This window comes from Osmerus mordax, chromosome 16 (genome assembly GCF_038355195.1).
Source record: "Osmerus mordax isolate fOsmMor3 chromosome 16, fOsmMor3.pri, whole genome shotgun sequence".
NCBI lineage: Eukaryota > Metazoa > Chordata > Actinopteri > Osmeriformes > Osmeridae > Osmerus > Osmerus mordax.
The window spans coordinates 6,570,987-6,593,058 of NC_090065.1; the positions used below are offsets into that span (position 1 = coordinate 6,570,987).

Sequence of the window (22,072 nt, forward strand, 5' to 3'; positions counted from 1 at the left end):
CGTAACATGCTACATCAACATGTACAGGTCTGTAATTAACTAACAACATGACAAAACATGAACAGCAACATTTTAATATCGTTTTTTTATTCCATGTTATTAAAGTTATTGGCTTTTCCATGCTGTTGACCATGAAGTGGTCCACACTTCCAAGGTGTGCATGACTGCTAGTGTTCACCAGTGTACCAAAACAAGAGATTTGTAGGTAAGATGCCAGTAAGGGGTAAGAAGTTAAAATGCTTCTCCATACAATACACTTCAGCCTCAATTGTGCAAAACATACCCTATTTCAATTTTCTCTGTCAAGAAGGCACTTCCACAGCCTGGGTCAAAATGCTTCCTCTGCAATGTTATTTTTGACCTTAAAGAAATTTTGGGGGTGCTGTAACTAGGCAGAATTAGTGGACTCGCATTTCAATAGCCTTGCATGGCTTTGTTTCCCCCCGAAGCAAGCATAGCGCTCCTCTGAGAATACCCTCCGGACACAAGAATGCTTCATCAACACCACAGCCCCCCTGCATCCTGACTCGGGCACAATGGGGTTGACCTGGCCCAGCCTTGCCAAGCTATAAATAAGAGAGGCTCCACTAATGAAACATAATGAATCTCCATCCATCTTCCTAAAACAAGCAGCGGCGCTGCTAGGCAGCCAGGGGAGAGACAAGTCACTGTGTGTGTTTGAGGAGGGCGACTATTGGACATACAAAGGCCAAACGTCACACACAGATTACTAATGTGTCACACCATAGGCCTACCCTATACACACGTACCTCACACACTCACTAACAACTGTTCCAACCGCCACACCCACACGGACAAAACAGGTGGCCATAACTCTCTACTTGACAGAAAAGAAAACCCTTCTAAGCTCACCTTAGTATGAGATCAGCAGCAGTGAATCGTACAGAGAGGGATTCATCATGAGTATGGGAGAAAAGGCTGGAGATCGATTCGGTAATCAAGTACAACACATGGGCAGTCTACGGCAGAGGGGCACTCCTAGAAAGTGGAGACGTGAACAAGGTCGGCAGGGATAGGATATACAAACCCTCCTTTCCACTACTCCCATAGTGTCCTGGCGCAGACCAATCCATATTCCATTACAGTCTTTCTGTTGTTTAGCTGTGGTTCCCATTTGTACTTATGCCATCACCTTACATGGTTACGGTTCGAACAGAGACATTTAGCACAAAGAAACTGACCTTTGGGTAACCCCGAAAGCCAGTCCGCACTCCAAATAACCCCCCCCCCCCCCCCCCCTCATCTCCATCTTTTCAATTTTCTTTGTTCCAAGTTTTCAAGTCGTAGAGTATCAAATGGCAGAGTAATAGCTAGAATTTCAAGAGGCACTCCATTTCCTGCATGTACTGTAACCTATTAGGCACAAATGTAAAATGTTCAGGAGCTGCCCTACCTCAGACATGCACAGACATTTACAGCACAACATTTTGCTCATGACTTCATATGCTTCGGTTGTCATACAGCACACGTGGTACAGGTGGCAAATGTTGGGGGGGAAAAAGGCTGTTTCAGTAAGCAGAGAGGCATAATTTGGATGATTTGGAAGTCAAATGATTTGTGCATGGAAAGAATGTCCACAGAACGCTTCAGTCGAGGACCGTACATCTGTTATGCGAGACACTGTTTAACAAGATCATAAAACTCTTACTAGGCTAGGCTATATCTAGAGGCTGTTCATGATATTCCCAATGTTACTTTTGAATAGATTATAGTACTTAGCAAAATCTTCTTAAGGAATGCATCTAAATGGTTAAGTACATTTAGTTTCAAGGGTTTATGCAGAATGATTCATACAGTAGAGTGTTTAGTTTGGCCCAAAATTACACCCATGTCAAGTGAAAAGTCAATATGCAAAAAAAATGACTTAAAAATTGCTTAGCACTGCTCACTAGCACTTTCACACAATACACCCCTCATCACAGTTGGTCAGAGTGGATGAGAGTGTCCATGTGGTAATGTGATTGAGGCCAGTGGGCAGCCAACAGTAACACTGACTCTGGACTCTAACATCTTTCCATTCTTCTTCACATCTACATCTGTCACACTCACTCACTCAGTCACTCTCCTCTCTGGTGTGGGAGTAAGGGCAGACCAAAATGAACCATCCACATTGTACACCTAATTACTTTTGGGAATCCCAGTAGGAACCAAGTATATTAGATTATTTTCATTTTCAATACAAAGGAACATACAATCAGATATTGCTGATGGATACTTCAAGTCAGACACACAGAAACATTTCAAAAGGTAGAGATGATACAAAGCAAATGATATTGAGGGCGTTTGACCATAAGAAAACTATAGCGAATCCCAGTACAAAATGATAGCGAACAATTTTATAACTTGTTTTGTGGCCAACAATCACCCCATTCCTGTGCTGCCAACTGCTTCCCCGGAGCGTTACCCTTGGCGACGTGACTGAGCCTGAGTCATAAAAAGTGGAATGTGGGGTCAGTGGCCCGAGCAACAGAGGTGAGGAAAGACGATTCCGAGGTCAGCCTCTGCAGATAAGGGAAGACCCCTGCTCCCGTTTGACGGCAAAACGTGGGTGTTTTATGCTGTTCAGGAAATTATATAAACTTCATGTATGTAGGGCTTTCATCACAAGGTCATTTTTGATGTGTTTGTGTTCCCACTCCTTGCCAAGAGTAACTGGCCACAGAGCTGTGTTAGTGAATGATTAACTGAGAAGAAAGAGTTCAAATCTGGCCCAACCAGGACAGCAGCGTTCAGTTCCCAGCTCACTGAGACGCACCCAAGGGGAGGTCTCTCTTTTCATGCCAAACAAAGCGAGACAGACATGTTGTCTTTACACTGTTCCCTAAAAGCCTAAGACAGCTTTGGTGGAAAAGAGCAAGATGGAAAAAAAGGATATTTGTTATTTTATTTCTAGTGACAGCAACATCCTGTATTGAGTAGGGGACAAATTGCGTAATATCTGCTTCATTGGTGGATCGAGGAAAACTCCTAATATGCTATGTGTTTAAAATGGTCCAACAAATAATAAAGAATAAAGACTCAGGAGACTCTCACATGAAAAGCCAACAGGCACTATTCAAACCTGTCAAGCCTACCCTGGAGGGACATTTGTGTTTGCATGTCAAATGTAAACCCAATGAAAAGTAAATACATAATCAAGATATTTTAAAACCATAATTTGCCGCCATTCTCACAGCTCCCACTGGTGGAACCTAACAGAGGAACTTACTCAATTCCCCTGCTGAAATACAAGCTACAAGATTGCCCAGGAAGATAAAGACAACTGGAATAACAGGTTGTTTGGCCTCAAAGTAGTGCTGTCTAACGGCAGGGTGTCTCACCTTAGCAGCAGTAGCTAAGGGACACTTTTTGCTCCCTCTATTCAAATTCCCCCCAAAAACCGAGGAGGACTAGAACCAGACAGGGCAATTTGCCAAAGAGCCAGTCAATACCTAAGCCAAGACGAGGTTAAACTATTGTTTTGGGTTAACAAGCAACAGTGAACATAGACAAAAGAAATACCCCACTGTTAAAGTGTTGCCACTCACATAAACCATTTAACTTAAATCTTTTATGTTGAGAATAATTTTTTTCTTAACACCTGTCCTGTGTTATTCTAGCATGTTTTACCGAATAAGGCAGGCTGTAAAGTTAAATACTTTAAAAAGGTCTGAGGTTAACACTTACCCATGTCAAAGCAATTCTTCACAAGTAAATAATTGTTTCTCCCCAAAAAATTCTTAAAGCTTAAATTATTCCAAAGAGTACATCCAATAATCCAAGTATCCAAGTAAGGTTTTCTGAGATTAGTGGTATCTTTAGAAAGCCAGTCCTTATCTTTCTCAGCTATTTCAGTTCCACAGTTATACAGTTGAATGCATTGCCTTCTAAAACTCCAACAGCAAGTCCGGTGAAGGCTACTGAGTAGTAGTGTATTGTGAGGTGGCTTGGAGGGAGAACCGTCAGAGGCTAAGCTTGTTCACACACTGAGCTGTGCACAGAGCCAGGCTGGGAGGAGCCAAGCCTAACATGTGACGTCATATTGTAGGTGTCAGGTTTCAATGCAAGGGGAAAGGGCAGGTTTTAAAGCTTTATCTTCCTGAACTGTGACCAGTAGAGGAGGTGTTTGGATTTCACCTGTGTGTAAAAAATGGACAAATGAAAGCTTGTTCGCTCTGGATAAGAGCGTCTGCTAAATGACTAAATGTTGTTGGTAATGTGTATGGAGCTGCAGCGAGCATGACGTTGGAGTTTGACAAAATTACCATAGAAGATGCAACTAACACTGAAAGGCCAGACAATGCTGACAAATGCTTTTATTGACAGACTACTACTTTGATTATGGTTTGCACTTTAAAAAAGTAAGACTAAGAATATTTTTTTTTATATATACATAAATAAACATTTATTTTAGTTATTTATACTGTTTAGATTTTGTATGTTGAATTTGTGGAAAGGAGTTCAGTTACAAGGTCACACACAGCTTCAATTAGAAGTTCGGCGCCTGAGTTTACTCCATTATTTGACTATTTCATAGTTTCCATAAACCCCCTCCCACAGACCCCCTGAAACATTTTACAAGAACAAAGAAGAAGAAACGTAAATTAGGGTTAATTGTGAGTGACCTTGAAAAGATTAGCCCACACCCAAGTGTTCCCTGGAGAATTCCAGAATTAATTTAACAATGTTAACAACAAGTTCCAACTGATGCAACTTATTTAAATTTAATTTGAAATTCTATAATAACATTTAGTTTGAACATGACAATAAATCCTCATTCTTTGAGCCTGCAAAGTGGGAACATACCCATAAGAGCCCAAATAAAAAGACAAACTGGTTCTCACTCCCTCCGGTCAAATTCTACTAGCCAAGGAGCTAATCATCCAGAGCAGATGTTCAGAAATGTTCAGTTGGATTTATGACGAAGCTCGGGGTAACAGCCAAGTCAGCCTCTTGTGCTGATTTTCTCTTTCTTTCTACAAGGACAAGGGGTTTCACTCCAAGTGGTTGCTGCAGTGCAATACTCTCCCAAAATACCCTCCCAAGTTGAGGTTCACAATCCAAGACAGGGCTTTATAATAGATGACAAAGCCCATAAGACCTTAGAGAAAAAGTGTCTTCATTCATCCAAATGATACTGTGTACACAGTTACTTTTATGATGCAAGCTTAATGCATCAATGCACATTTCTTTGTAAATTGCATTGCTCCTTTACTGGTAATAGTGGTATTCTTGCAATAGGAAGTACCGGATATCCTGTGCCTTTTGGGTACTAAGAAAATTTAAAAAGTCAATCATCTGTGCACTTTACTACATTTTGTTCAAAACATTTTGTTCAGACATTCATCTAAACATACTTGTTTTTCTTATATAATAACCATCAGCAACAAAGTCGGTCTACTTAGGACACTTCTGGTCCCTCAGAGACTAAGGGAGTAACATAGAGAGGGATTTCTGGGCCGTAATTACAGCCATAATCCACAGTAGGCCCACTGGCTCTACCCAGGAGAGCAGGAAAACGGCATGAGAACTATTTCTGTGGCTGTAAACATCCTGAGCTAATTCTACCAATCCTCGTGGGTAAAACTCAATAAAGACTACAGATGAAGATCAAGTTATAAAAGATAGCCAATGTCCTCATCCTTTACCCCCTTTACTTGAGTTACCTTGGTTAGTTTCTGAAAACCAGGCAGTCTCACAACTTACTTAAAACCTCTTCCCCCAAGAGATGTAACTGAGATTTGGAGAAACAAAACTACCAAGTCTGTGAATTTATAACAAGATGACCGCCCCCCCCCCCCCCCCTTCACCCCCTCACCAAAGCTCCTCCCCGATTCCTTTCATTCGATTTCAAAGGCTGACAACCTCCCTCTACTTCTATCAATGTGAAGGAGCCGAACCCTCCTTGTCTACAGCCAGTCCCCCCCCCTACAACACCCCCCATTAGCAGGCAATGTAATGGACAATGATTGATTTGTGACTTGATTGGTTAGTTTACTCCTCTACGTGCAAACCAGCATGCACACAGTTGGTTGCACAATCCCGATGTTATTTCCTTGACCAGATAAGAGCACTCCGATCCATCCACACACACGCCCTGATGTAGGTGAGACGTTTTCACCAGCTGACATACAATTTCTCAATACTTTGACCTGAACACCTGATGGTGAATGGCGCAAGATTTCCTTGGTCAATGTCTTTATGAAGAAAAGCCTTCAGAATCAGTTGACACGGTTGACAAATCTCTTTAACAGGTCATTAGGTTTAGTTTAGGTGGACAGGTAACCAGTGGTCTCTCTGATTGTGAAGCAAGGGCAATGAACTGGCTAAATAGAATGCAAAAAGCTGCTCAGGTCTGTCAGATGCAGAGTCCAAAGGCAATGAGGCAAAGCCTAAGCTTAGGCTACATTCATTGTCTAACATCAGATCTAACTACATGGATTTGTTTAGTATCTTGCAAGTATTTTTAGGATAAGCTCTTATAGGTGAAATTAGCTGATGTCTAAGGGTGTAGTCGGGTCTCTATCTGAAACCACAATAGCCACAAATTAGTGTTCATTTGAAATTCAGGAGTTAAATCCCATGGGTGTCATTTTTTATGTGGTACACAAAATCATAAATGATACATTACAAAAAAAAAATTGGGCAAAGAAAGATCTCATATACGATTCAATGCTTTGATGTGTCGATATCTCCTTTCTCTCCCCAATGACCTTTGTTCCACAAACCCCAAGATGTGAAGCAAAGAGAGACACCTTTTTTTGAAGAAAAAAAAAACATTGAGGCTATACCTTAAAAAAAAAAACTTGAAAGCTATTTGCTGCAGAGGTACTGCTCTCCTGGACAACGTTCCACTTTAGTAAACAGTGAGTTGTTTGAGTATGGAGCTGATGGACTGAGGCCAGAACCATGTCATCGTGTGCATTAGCACATCTGGGTAGCACCTGTGCCCACTCACTCAGAGAAACACCCACAGCAGGGGTTAGACTACAACCATTTACAAGTTATGCGAGTGCTAACGTTGCAGGTGGTTCAAGCTAATTTACCTGGGCGTAACAAAAAGGTCCTATATATGTTGTCTATTTATCTAGTACACATAGTGGACAGCATTATCCAGGGTGGTATACATCTATCAACATCACAACCGAACCTACCAACACCAGTTTACACAACTGGATGTAAACTTCCCCTTGGAATACTTGGCTGTGACCACATTCATTTACTGAATGGTTGGCTAGGAACCAAATATTCATTTGTGGCAGAGCTAAAATACAGAATTCTCCATGTTAAATTGTAGGCTGAGCTTCCTCACATCCTCAACATTTCTGAGGAGTACTTCAGTACAAGATTCACCAAGCTAAGGTCTTTAACCATGCGTTACCTCATGGCCAGCTGCAGACTGCAGAGCCTCTAGTGTTGAGAGGGCCACCACACATGGTGAAAGGACAAGACAAGTATGGTGGGAACGGGAACTGGAGCATTAAGATAAGACAGACTTCACTGTGCTGACCTTGTGCGTGCTTGAGAGCGTACGTGTCTGTGAATGAAGGCCGGGAACGCTGGAACCAACGAGACATTGTTTCCCTGTTCGTTTAGATGATAAAAAAAAAAAAAAACACGCGTTCTTCATTACACTCATGCTGATGAGTGGCGGGGTGCATCCTCCAAGGTAACAGAGGGGCATGCTGGCGAATGCAGGAGACAAATCATTTTTATCTGGGACCCCGGCGGGTATTGACAAACCGGGGATGCATTTAGATAGCCCAATTAAAATAAGGAAATGAAGCGACAGTGAAACACTTTAAGACACAGTGCCCCTTTTTCTTCTTCCGGGACTTGCCCACCCTCTCCAGAGATGGAGCCCTCCTCAGAGTAGTGTCAAGAAGGGTGTCAAGAAGGGTGTGGGTGGTAAAGGAGTGGAGATTTGGCAGGGAGAATTAGCTTTCGGGCACAATATGCATTATGGAGGGAGAATTGTTAGCGAGTGGCGAGCAACCACGCTCCTGTTGAACACTTGTCTTGTTGCCATCCTTTTTTTGCCCACTCATTTTATGTAGCAGAATTGTAGGCTGCTATGTCTAACAGTTGGCTGCTGTGTCAATTGTTGGTATGTGAATCTGAAATTCAGCTTCAAACTACTTTTAAAAGTAAAAACCTAAATCAATGATATTGACACTGGACTCCAGCTATATGCAGGCATATAGCCGACCATTTAGTGTCCTCTCCCTCATCTTCCAACCAAGTCATGGTTTTGATTCACCTTTTCCTTGATCCTCCATCTTCTTATCTCCCTGTTGTCTTCTTGCCCCCCTTCACCTCTTCTGTTTGTCTGATCAATGACTCCTCCATTGAGATTACTGTTAGACGGCTTTCAGGCAGATGGCGGTTGCAGCACTTATGTTTTACAAAATGAAAAGGGCATAAAATGTTAAGAATTTTAAGAAAATTTTATGACTGCAATTCATTGCTAACATAACTGACCCTGATGTGACCTTCCATGAGGCCTTCGACGTGAGTGACAGAATGAGTGACAAACTGAAAGAGGAGAGAGATAAGAGTAAGGTGAAAAGAGATATGTGTTTCACAAGTGGAGAGTCTCAGCTGAGTAGGGATATGTATTGAGGACAACTTGATTAATCTGGAAAGTTTTCCTTGGATGATCCCTGTTTAAATCCCAGGGGCCAGAGAAGGAGAGCTTCACCAAGCTTGAAGAATGGCCACTTTGTCTCTGGTGAGAGGTCTCTCCAGTCGCTCTCCCACAATGCAATGCTGCTGTCCCTCTAAAGAGGATATGGTGCTGGCACTCTGGGGGGATAAGTAAGGACACACTGAAACGTGAAGGACTCTTCATATATAAAGTGAAACGTATGTAGCGTCAATGCACACTTACTACACACCCACAAAAGCACATCAATAACACCACGTATTCAATATATATATAGATTTTTTGCCTTCATCCAAATAGTGTCTTCCTAGTGCCTGGCCAGTTTAACAGATCTGCTAAGAACAACAAAATAGCCCTTAAAATTGTAGGATACAACCCATGTGCTGCATAAACATGGGCTATTTAAAATATATTCTATTAGGGAACCTATGAAATCCATTTAATTTTGTCTTGAAATCAGTTTAATTCTTTGCCTTTTAAAGATTATTCAACACGTCAAAACATGAAACAGCTAAAGACCCATATACGAGTTCTTTCCCACCAGATACATCCACCCACTGATATGCAAACCCTCCAACCCCCATACACAACTCCCACACACTGGCCCTTTCAGCTAGTCAACAGATGAACACGCTGCAAAATGAGGGAGTAATCCATCACTAGTGCCGTTTTCTATTTGTAGGGTCTGTTCTTTACCAATAGCTTCACTGACAGGAGAAGATAGGAGCCCCTGTTGACTGAGTCAGTGTACAACACAGTCTACGACAGCGAAAAACACACACACAGTCACAAAGAGAACATAAACGATAACTGAAATACTAGATTGTGGTAAAGACTGTTTTTGCCTTTTACAGATTCTGAGATTTTCTACCTGGGCTTCATCATTAACCATCCTAGGTTGGAAGACAGAAATGGACTTGAACCCTACTCCAAAGTAATGAGATAAATTAAATATTCAACATGAGCCTCCTCATTTAGAATCAGTTTCTCACATGCACTGAAACATTAAAAGGAAATTAAATGAGTCTGGATTAATTGAAATGTTCGTGTTGGGGTAAGCTGTAACATTTCCCCCCTACATTCTCATTCAACGAGAATTAAGAAAACTTATGCAAGCCCCATTTACATACTAATTCTAAAGTACCTGCATTTAATGGCTTTTACCAATATGCTATATTTTAGGTTAGCCTAACATATTTTCAGTTACTCTCATGTCATTCTACAGTATATAGGTTATAAAAAGTGCAATGTGTTGTTGAAAGCAAAACAAAGACACAAAAAAACGTTTTAGAATAAACTCCTGAATGAATAAGGAACCTACAGTACCAGTGCATACCCTAGATTTGCTCCTCAACATTTCAATATTTCAAAGTTCAAGAGATCCTGGTGCGATTTTTACCAAGTGAAGTCAAAAAAATTAGGCTCAGTAAAGAACTGAAAAATTGTAGCTCTGGAGCAAAAAAATAATAATGGAAACAGGGAAATGAAAGAAAGTCCCCCCACATCCAAAAAATCCAAATGAAGTCAATGAGAGGACATTGCATTTTTCTTCAATCAATGAGGCTAAATTAAGTCATTCATGAGTGGCACTGTTTTCTTTCTTTCTAATAAAAGCTTTCCCAGAGGTTGTGACTAGTGATGTTTCATACAATTCTGGTTGTTATTTATGATTTGATCAAGAACTCATCCAGTCCACAGGCTCTTGGAGCATTGACCGTATACAGTGAAACTGAAAACAACTGAAATGTAGCCTGTTGGTAATCACAATGTGATTGGAACACTGTACCAACTCTAGAGTAGTCGCCACAGTCAGGGATCAGCATTCCTAGTGCCGATAAATTCCTTTAAAAGGGAAATCCCTTCCCTGCATAACCAACAAAGTGCTTGTCTGAAATGCAAACTGCCTGGCAACATGGCACAGAGGGCAGCAACATATAGGTCAAATAGCACATGAGACTTACATGCCCAGGTAACCACCCAATGCCTTATGACACAATGATGGAATACTTCAGATAGAGGTCATAGGTTAGTCCTAAACCTCAGACTTTGCGATCATAAAAACACAACATACCATTTAGCCTACCCCTTGCCCTGTACAGTAAATCCTTCTCTCCCCTTTTAGACTGCCCGACAGACAGACATGATTCCATGTTGTCTGGGATGTTATTAAAGGGGTTGATTGGGATTAGGTTGAACTGGAGAGAACTTCCTTTTGAGGGGTGATCTCAGAGCCTCGGGCAATAAGGGTGATCCCATTGGACAGTCTCATACCGAATTGTGAGGTGAACCATGATGAAATTTTCTCAACCATCTCCCAATGTAATGCACCCAGTGCTCGCCTCTAAGGAGGCCTCCCTCTATGAAAGTGCTCAGATCAATTCACATCTCAGTAATGAGTTTTGCCACGGCAGTTATATCACCTAAAATATTAAGAGCAGCCTCCTGATGGACAAATATCACAACTCTGTCACTAGACATGACTGATTTCCCCATAGTCCCACGTTGGAGTAATGAATGTCTGATGAATGTAAAAAATGAAACAATCTCCTTACTATTGCAAAGAATTATGGATTTGCCACCAAGGATATCAGCCCTAAGCATTCACAGAACAGAGAACAGCTTTTTAAGAGGGATGACCAATATTTAATATATTTAATATTGCCAATTAAAAGGACTAAGTAGTGTCACAATTGTTTAAACTGATTATACATTTTAATAGGTCAGAACCTGTGGCAGTTCTTCCAGTTTTCAGAACTGTCGTGCAAGATGAATTGCTCCAATACTCCATCTGCCTGTATTTTAACAATGCATAATGCAGGTTATAAAAATATATTTGGGGGGATATAACTGTTCTGGTAATACAATGCCTAATTTTCATGGGAAAGGCTCTTTGATTGCAACACCAGATGGCAAACACTTGTAGGAGGACAAGTTACAGTGGGAACAAAATGTGGTTTCTGTTCAAACTTAACTTCTGAATAACTTACTGTTGCCTTTAGGTAGCTTGAGACTTATTCTAAAAGTGTTTAATACCAAAGTTATCAAAATAAGTACACTTTTGAGGAAGACCACAATAAAAAAAATAAAAAAACCTGAACAAAAAATATGCACAAGGCTTCCTAAAGACATTTCAGTCAAGGTATTCCAAATGTGATCAAAGAAAACTAAAGAAATCCCTAATTTGGCGCCAATTTTATTTAGTTCCTTCACATTCAGCCAAAGTAAAGTTCAACAGCAGTACCCTCTCTTGTCCAATTAAGACATGATGGTGGATACCTTGCAAAGAGCAGTAGAGACGACCACATCTGACTCTGTAAGCAGAGCAGTATTAACAGAAATCCTGGATCTGTTCCTTGGGACCGCTAAAATGGATCTCATCAATCCATGTGTGTTCTTAGAGCCTAGAAAACCCAATTCCCATTCATCCAAGAGTTCAGGAAAACTACATTTTCCACAAGGCACTGCGTTCAATTTAAGATCACAATTATCAATACAGACAAGAAATTACGACAACAGATAGGCTTTGAGAAATACATGGATAACTCTGTGACTAATGGTTAGTGAAAGAGCTGGTCTGTAACTTGAACTCAAAATATTCCTGCCTAAGTCTCCGTGGCCATTTGGGGGAGCAGTGGGGGTCTGACAGGGGAATGGGGGGAGACCACCTGCACACCAGCAGAGCCAGCTCCAGTCCTGGCACCACCATTTGTTACGCTCTGGATTCCCATTACATCAGAGTTAGTTGGCTGGGAAATCCATCTCGTGGTGTCAGGTTTATCAGACGCTTCGCAATCCTGGACAAAAGGTGGGTAATGCAGTCACTGGAAGATCTCCTGGAGGATTGTAGTATCCTGAAAGGGTATGAAGTTTTGGTGTAGAAAACAGGTCTCCTCTTGCCCTCTTGAGCATCTGATTAGTTACTCAACACTGAGATGTTTATGCATTCAGCGCAGCACTCAGCCTTGAGAATAAATGCTTTCTCATCACATTATGAGTAGTGGCATCGTGTAAGTCAGCCTATGTGACCTTAACGTCAGCTCCAGGTGGAATAGACATTTGAAGTGCCCTTCTGTTGGAGGTAGGTTTTTGATAGCATTCTGTCTTGCCTACCTGTTTAGAATCAACATAATGTCTGTTAGAGTCTCGAAGTTTCTACAGTTTCTCCTTTCGGAGGACGGTTTTCTGATTCAGTTCTAATCTCTTGTTTGGTCCTCTATATTAATAATACAGACTGACACACACAAGATATTTTCAAGGAGTTTCAGTCCCTTTTCTCTACCAGGGTGCTTACCATGAAATAAACAAATGAGAAGTGACAATCCCTGTGATAGTTCATACATTCTCATGAATAAGCAACATCCGCTCCGCTTCCGTTACATTTGATTTCTTTCCTGAAACTAGGCTTGTTTTCTTTACGTTGGCCTATAACCATGACTCAGGCAGAAATCAGTTATACAACTCGCAAGCAAAAAGAAAATGTCCAATTGAAGATTTTTTTCCCCTCATACTATAAAAAGTTAACTGACAGTAATTTCTAAGGAACCAAGCTTTTGGAAGCTTCAAAAGTGGAAAAGGAAAACAATCAAATCACTGTCTGTCATGAGCTTTAAGAGCTCCAAAGCTACATGGGTTTCTGTGGTTCACAGCTCCCACAGGAATCTAGCAACACAAACAACAAAAAGAACAAACGTATTAAAAATCCATTCCACTTCTACTTCGTAAAATACAAAAATCCTACAAGCTTTCCTTCTCAAGTTGTGAAAAAAGCAACTGTTGGCATAGCCTCGAATGTCAATGTTACTATGCCACCTGATAAAAAATGTTGTGTTAGATTAGTTGGGACAACTTGGTGGTAACAATGTTAGGACGAGTATAACCACATGGAGCCTGGTACATCAGATTGCATCATCTATGCTAGCACAAGGACAAAAACTCAAAGACTTTCTGGGGTTCTGAATCTTTGTCTTTCTTCTGGTTGTGTAACAAACAAACCAAAATCACTAAAGCAGGTCGCATCAGATCAGGAGGGTAGTTGGTTACCATGAATGACCAGTGGAGCTAAATCTATTGCTCTCTCCGCAGTCTCAAATCTATGGCATTGTCATCAGTGTTTGCCTGAAACGGACACAGTATAAATGAACCAAAAACAGCCAAGTCAACGCTTAGTTTGTCCTTTCAGTTTAACAAAACCTCTCAGTGCTTTTTAACTGTGCTAAGGGTGAGAAAGATGGTCCATAATTGCTGAGATATGCACATTGTGGAGTCACCAGTGAAACATATGGTCTTTTCACAACAGCATTTGGGGTTTTGATAGGAGATCAAAGCACAGCCTGAGGGTCTGGTGAGTGCAGGGAGCAGACTCGGTTCAGCAGGGCTCCAGAAGAACAAGCCCTGGACAAGAAGATATGCCATCAGACGTTACACTAAATGACTAAATGTAAATGTACACCTATAGATCGGCACCATCAAGTAGCAGTCAGCGAACCCATTCAATCAAGCCACAAAACAGGTGGACACAGGGATGGCTGAAAGCCTGATGGTTTATTTAAATTCTAGACCACAAATTGTAGTGGTGTAATAAATCAGGGATCTTTATTTATGATGTGGGCTGGAAAAGAACACAAAACCTGAGAAGCAATAAATGAGGAAGAACAAGGACGTTGTTCCACGCGTGAAGAACCAGGAAAAACCAACAGACCTTCCAACATACAGAAGATGGTATGTGTAGCACTACAGTGCTGTTGGGAGACCTTTCCCTGTGACATATAAGCTGGGTTATAGATTGCCTGTCTGCCTGTGCTGATGCACATACTGTAAGGTGACAGGAGTGCTGAGTAAGGCCTTTTCCACAACTCAGCTTTCAGTAGGGCCACACCTCAAACATACTGTAGTGCATGTCTGTCGCTGTGGTTCACTTCAACACTGAATTTCTGTCTGAGTTCAGTGTTTCCTGCCAAAAAGGCATCCTGGTCTCACAACTAGTCTAGTCTCATCTGTCTCATGTTGGGCAAAGGAATAAAGACTAAAGAAAAGGCTAGACTTTGCACTTGTAGCCTGTTATAATGAAATGATATCAACCTTGTCACAATAACATATACATTTGCAAATGTAACTAGTGATATTGTAGGTCCTGCATTTTGCTGAGTTGAGCTTTATTTTTAGATAAAAATAAATTAGATAGATTTATAAGACAGGTCACTTCTCAGGATGCATTGTATTGGAATGACATTCTCTGTTGTAAGACATGGAAATACATAATTTGTGTCAGGCATGGGTATGCTTAGCGGGCATAAGGAGAGATGGAGAGATACATATTTCCGGGTAGGAGGGCATTGGTGCATTGACTTGACATGCTGAATAATTCCCTTAATCTGTGTCTAAATCCACACAGGAATGCGTGAAGATATGTCCAAGAGAAATGGAATCCATGATTGCATTCCTGCCACAGTAAGGCTTGTTAAAGCAACCGTTGTGCTGTTAAGTGTGACAAATCAATTCAACTTCCTCCCGAAAACAACACGGCAAGTGGGGAAAATCAGCATCTGCTCCGTCCCACCCTGTGTTATATCCAGAGAATAATCTCAGAGAAACTATATGACACAAACTTCCATCCGGGAAGGGGGTGGGGGTTGGCTTTTGTTTTCACATTTCTCACAAGGATAGGCTATCGGAAACAGCCTGATGCTGTCCATCAGAGGCGAAGGCTAGTGAATAGGATGCCCCATTTATCTAATAGGAGGTCATCTGAGGGAGGGGGGATAGGCGCATAACTATGCCAACATTGTCATCATGCCATGGTGGGACAACTCATTTAGCTTCAACTCATTTCACAAGGGACAGACCGTCCATAACCATACATGGTTGAACAAAACACTGGCCTTGCTAGATTTTGGAAGACAATATGTTTTTTAATGAATTAGTTTTAGTCTCTAACATGCAGGCTAAAGAATGAATGCACATATACATTGTTATTATGTGTCCAGTCTTCTGAAGAAATTTACAACAAACAGCACATGCCCCTATACTGTTGCTTGCAGACAGTGAAAGCAAATTTCCTACAAAACGTAAAGTTTGTTGACACAGGTTATTGAAAATGGACAATATAAGTCAAGGCCCCAGGGACTCATCTAAAACCTCCCCCTACCCCCCACCCCATTTTCCTATCTTTTGAAGGTCTCCAAGGGCACCATCACAATAAGTTTGCAGAGAGGCTTTCTGTGTGACGTGGTGGGGTGGAACAGAGGGGGAGGACTAGTGCTCTTGTTCCTCAGGGTGAAGGCTGTTATTCTGATGCCTTTTGTTGTAAAAGGCTGTTCGGAGTGTTCTTATTTGAGAAATGTTTCATCCTCATGAATTGCCTAAAGGCTCCCTACCATGTATTCAAACTACTGTGTAGGATCGACTCATAAAATCACAGATTGTACAAGATCCAATAGCTCGTAAGGACAAAATGGTGTTCACATAGATTTGGACATTTCTGGCCTATTTAATACGCTTTGGGATAAGGCACTACAACTGTGAGGCCTAAATGGAATAATTCTACAACATATTGCCCCGGCAAGTTAGGCTATATTTTGTAGCATTACAGTATGAGTAGCATGTTTAATAAGAATCGAGCAGAGAAAAAAAGAATCTGAGGTTAAAACTATTCTGATTAGAATAACTCAGTCCTTCAACACAAGAACAGATGATTGAAATTTTACTGATTGCTCCCTTGAATAGCATAGGCCATGCATATATTCACATAGCCCTGGTAAAGCACTTCAGAAATAAATTGACAGTAAATTTTTGTTCAAATTCAAAAGGCATCATTAATATATGAATACAAATGGATTTAAAAAAAATATGTATGTCAGCGCCATTTGTCCCATTGAAACTTGTGAAGACGAATCATATAGATATCCCAGTCTAAGACACAGCTATTATAATATACACATGTGTAGCATACCTGAAAGTTAAGGTACATTAAAAGTCGATTTCTATAATTGTTACTTGGTGATTTTAGTTCAAATCCAGCTTGTTTTGATGCAACATCAGTTGCACCATCGCTAATATCTGCTTAGTATTTACTTATGTCTTTTAATGGAGACCTTGTAGGCTGCTATAAGAACAATTTACCATATAGTATGTATATTTATAGTTGGTTACTGCTGAATGAACCAAATAACAAACAGCAACATACTTAAAAATATTCATACAGGGTCTGCGTCTTCTTAATCATTCAAAATATAAGAGTCTAGAACAAAAGAAAACTGTCTTGGCAATATGAACATGAGAGGTATACATAACTAAATCAGATAATTCCCTCTCCTCAAAGTAGTGGAGAATACCGTGACACCTAAAAAGCCAGTGTGTGCTATGTTTCAGACATGACTGTGTGGATGAGTTATACTAGGAAGGCTGCATGATATGGGAACGTGACTGGAGTTCCATATCATTGCTGACATTTCAAGCATTTCAAGCCCACATGAATACTAGCATTGTGATCAAGTTACATTTTGTTGATCAAAAATGTCCCTTATATTCCCCACACAGTTTACAGACAGCTCTGCAGACAATGCTTTAATAGCTGATGTTGAATAAACTTCAGACTCGAGCGTTTGTGGTGATGCAGATGAAAAGTGGAAATGAAAACGCTTCCGATTCACATCTTACTCCAGTACAGAACTACCTGCATGTGATGTCACCTTCTTGGCTTATGGAAGCTTAATCCACTTGCCACCCTTTTTGACACATTTAAATATTGCCTCATTTGGTGCGGCTCACGGGCCATGACAGCACACTCTTATGCTGTCTTTTTAGATTGGCAAGGGGCAATGTAATCCCCTCGCTTCCTCATTGTTAATGTATGTGTGCTGGCGAGACCCAGTCTTGCACACATGCTCCTACTCCTCATCCCATGTCACAACCTCACAGAGGGTGCTAGTTTGTTTCCAAGCTCTGAGTCAAGCGGTGGCAGCGGTGGTGTTCTTGCTAATCAAAGGGGCGGGCGCTCTGCACCAGAGAGATTAAACTCCCCAGGACAAACACCTACCAAGCACAAGGCTGCATCTGCCTGAAATGTCATTAGGATCCAAAATAAACCTTCTGGCAATTGACGCCTAAATTGAAATATACAGAAAAAAAGACCCTACATTTTAGGGTGTAATGTGTTGAATGCAGGCGTGCTGCCAGAAAGAGCAGATTAAATGAATTATATTCATAGTAAACAATACTTAGGCTACATGGTAAGCCACACATTTATAATAGGTCACATCTGAAACCTTACCATGCTTGCTACTATTTAGCATGCTACTCTTATTGGTGATTCATCTGTGATTCCACTAATATTATGCACATGTAGGCTACACTATACTTTATTCAGATATTCCAAAAAATTCAATAATAATCATTATTTAAAAAATGCTCAATAAAATCTGATGTCCTGGGCCAATACCAGTGGCAAAGATAAATAACAGTTTAATTTTCACACCACTCACACATCAAAACTGACACATGCTAACCATTTATGAACCCAGCCAGACTGACATCTTCATTAGTGACAAACATTTGTTGTTAATTAACATCTGTGACAAAAGCTAGATTAAAGGCTGAGGGAGCAGAAATAATTTGGCAAGATGGAAGTAGGATGATTTTTCACAAACCAATAGAATCCACTGATCTGACAAACATAATTGGCTTGTTGATGCATGCACATCCAATGATACAGTATGAAACACTATGTAGTAGTGATCAGTTGATTTCAGTAGGTTTATTTGATCAATAGCTGTCCCCTAGTGGAGCTCATGAATGTGGGATGCTCCATGAAAGTGTGAGAGAAAGTACAATCAGACCTTGACCATGACATTCTGCTTAAAATGCAAATTAACCTCTGAATAGTGGTAGAAGTCACCATCTAGCTTAATATTTCTTTCAGAATCCACAAGTTATGGAGTTTAACAAGAAATTCAAATGAATTTAGAGTTCACCATTTTACTGGTGTTATGTAGCCTATCTTTAAATAACCCTTGGGTGCATAATGCTTTAGTTCTCTCTTTGACCAATAAACCAGATTCCTAAAACAGGTCCACCACAGAGAGTCAATTCGTATACCAATTAATTTTTCAATTATAATGATCAGACTTTTTGCACTTGCTTGAACATGTTCTGGTGTTTGTTTAGTTAGGTTGTTTTCCCCTGCTAATAATGTGAATGTATGTATATTCCAGCTAAAAGATCTTCTGATTTGTACTCAAGGTAAAAAGAGGAGATAAGACTTATCGCAAGAGAAAAGCGGCATTTGTCACAGCTATATACTTCAAATACATTCAATCACATTTCTGTCCTTGGAAGAGCTGCAGTTTAGTAAGAATGGGGTCTTTACAGCTTTACATTTTATATTGGTAGTATCAAAGGAAAATGTAGGGTAATATGTCACCTCCTCAATGCTGAGCCAACATGTTGAATGTTGAAACTCTGTCCCAGTTGATTTGGGGTGCATGTAGTTCCAGTGTGTATGTGGGATAAGCACATGACTGTTTTTACTTGATAATGACAGTGACAGCCAACTTAAATGACTGGGCTGCCACTGTCTGGTTCCCATTCTGAAATTATGGTATTTAGCATTTTCCTCAGACCTCTTCCCTCTCTCAATAAAAAAAAAAGCCTCAGTGATGAGTATTCAGTGCATTGCCAACCATATTTACTGAGAAGGAAATGACCTAATATCTGACAAAAAAGGAACCAATTCGAAAGATGTAGATGGTGAAAGCGCCACCTAACATGCTCAAACGATAATGAGTGTTTTCAGGTGGGAAGGGTAATTACTTAAATTAAGGTTAGATGAGACATAAAAGTTGGATTGCCCTTAAAAGTCCCTTGCTAAGCACAAAAATATGACCTTCCCTTGGGTAGCACTGCTGCCAAATTGTTTTAAGGGGGAGTGAACAGACTACAAGCCAGTCTAAGCACATTAAATTGAGTACATTTTACTCCAGTCAGACTATGCCACAGACTGACTTCACTGAAAAGAAGCATTACAATGTATGGCAAGTTCAACATCACCACGGCTACATTCAACCCTGTCATTGGTCTTGATGCACACATACTGTACGGTATGTACTAATCCGTACGCATTGAAAATCTTTTGATTCAATTACATTATTTGGCCCATGTTAGCAAGGACTAACATGGGCCAAATTGTTTTAAGGGGGAGTGAACAGACTACAAGCCAGTCTAAGCACATTAAATTGAGTACATTTTACTCCAGTCAGACTATGCCACAGACTGACTTCACTGAAAAGAAGCATTACAATGTATGGCAAGTTCAACATCACCACGGCTACATTCAACCCTGTCATTGGTCTTGATGCACACATACTGTACGGTATGTACTAATCCGTACGCATTGAAAATCTTTTGATTCAATTACATTATTTGGCCCATGTTAGCAAGGATTAACCATTCCATGTGAAACATCTTACTACGTAAAGCTATAGTCACATGAGCTGGGTTAGTATATGAGACTGCACAGCAAGGCAGGATGGGGAGTGGAGAACAAGCTAATCAACATGCACAGTCGGGAAACAGCACATCCAAGTCAGGCTGCTTTGCAGCCTGATAAAGATCTGTCTGACACATAGCCTTTGAAATAATCCACTTGTAAGTACACCGTTTAAAACATTAACATCACCTTGGAAAAGGTGAGCTTCTGGCAGGGAGGGAACTGAAAGGTCTAGGAGATTGAGGAGATGTCAGAGACAGACAGCTTCTGAATGCCACTGATTAAATTCCAGGGATACCTATGACAAGCCCTTACAACTCCAGAGGCACAAAAGTATGACAGGTCAAAAAGAGACAAAGAGAGAGAAAGAGAGTTCTACAAGGCTTCATGTGGATTTGCTCTTACGTAACATTAGTAAAAGACAACTGGCTGATTTCTAACAGGGGAGCATGCAACACTGGAGGCAGGTGATGTCAGCTAAAACATTACCTGTCAGTTTGCATTTGAAACGGTCCACAAAGTCAGTCAGATCTGGTTTGTGTAACCGTGTTTGCAATGAAAATATTTAGGTCCATGTTTGTGGTCCGTTTGAGGTAGGTAATCTAACGTACAAAACACAAACGCAAGGAAAGAGGCTTCTTGATATGAAAACACAATGGCTGCTCAGTCATTATTTTTCACTCTGTACTTTATCAGTTTCTAATCATTGTTGAGTTCACTGCGAGGCTGACGCCTTTTTTCGTGAGAAGCACAAAGCAGTCCATTTCATGCAGAATAACGGAACATTGGGCTTTGGGCCTCATGCCAACAAAAAGGAACAATTAATGAATGGTAATCCAAAGCAACTTTCACCATTTGCAATTGAGCTATGACGCTTGTCAGACAGTTTTCACTGGAAGTGGAGTGTTTCCTAGCACCTCAACCCTGCAAGCTGCAAAAGTCCAAGAATTCAACTAAAACAGGTATTTTCTATTTCCCTGGACAGTGTTTCTACTCTTCAGCTCAAGGATAAGGTACATAATATACTTCTTGACAAAGAAAGATAAAGGAGGAAGAAATTGCTTATCCTTGTCCCTGACACATTAAAACAAAACTTCACTCGCTGGCGATTCCACAACAACTTTGGTGTCATAAATTCACCCCTTGTTTTCCTCTTGTGCCTTCACAAAAACATGGCTGGAATAAACTTGAACTGTGGCTGCAGAGTGGGGAAAAACACTCATACCTGTACCGGGCTAACTGTTCACAGCATCTTGAGCCATAAATCAGTGCCTTGGTCGACCTGGCCGAGAGCATTTTCAAACCCATTTGCCGGAGATAATGCCAGCTATTCCTCCCAGCCCCAGGGACAAGGGAACCGGCCTCATGAATCATAGGCCTCTTAGAGGTGCTGCAGCACAGCCCTCACCTTGCTGTGTCCACAGGGTCCTCTGTTTCCTCATGACATGTCACTGAAGGAGAGGTGGACACAACAACATGTGGACACTGGACAAGACACTCAATATAGCATCACAGATGTTTGGTGTAAGACCCACAAGTGTCCAAATAATATTCTTTACGGGAAAGTATGTACTGTAACCTCAGCCTTGACCTCAAACACGAAAGATAGTCTTTCAATTGGAGGCAGCATCACTGCCTCTGTTGTAGATGTGTAGCCACATCCACATGCCACCCATCCACCATTGTAGCTTGGAAAACTCCAAACTGCCTGTTTAACAGGGATGTATTCAGGAGAACTTTTGACCCACATATTTCAAACAAGATTCTGTTTGTTTGAGGCTTTCTATGTATTTTTCTGGTCCACAGAAAACCATCTTAAAAAAACTGAATCGGGTTCAAAGGGGAAAAATATATGTAAGGACTGACTCACTCTTTGTGCACACAAAGCTAAACATTGAATAGTATGTCTTAAAAGTTACTGTGAT

The 22,072-nt window shown here is 40.8% G+C and overlaps 1 protein-coding gene across 3 annotated transcripts in view; it reads right to left on the reverse strand.

Moving 5' to 3' along the window:
* Positions 1–22,072, reverse strand: part of LOC136959317 (receptor-type tyrosine-protein phosphatase F) — a 110,905-nt gene that overhangs the window by 83,305 nt on the left and 5,528 nt on the right. Inside the window, exon 1 of one of the 3 annotated variants that reach the window (XM_067253621.1) lies at positions 3,688–3,927. The exons of 1 other annotated variant lie outside the window; for it this stretch is intronic. The gene's annotated coding sequence lies outside the window, so the exon portion shown is untranslated. Of the gene's footprint in view, positions 1–3,687; positions 3,928–22,072 lie in introns of those variants that run through there. One more of the 3 variants, XM_067253619.1, reaches the window with a different exon arrangement.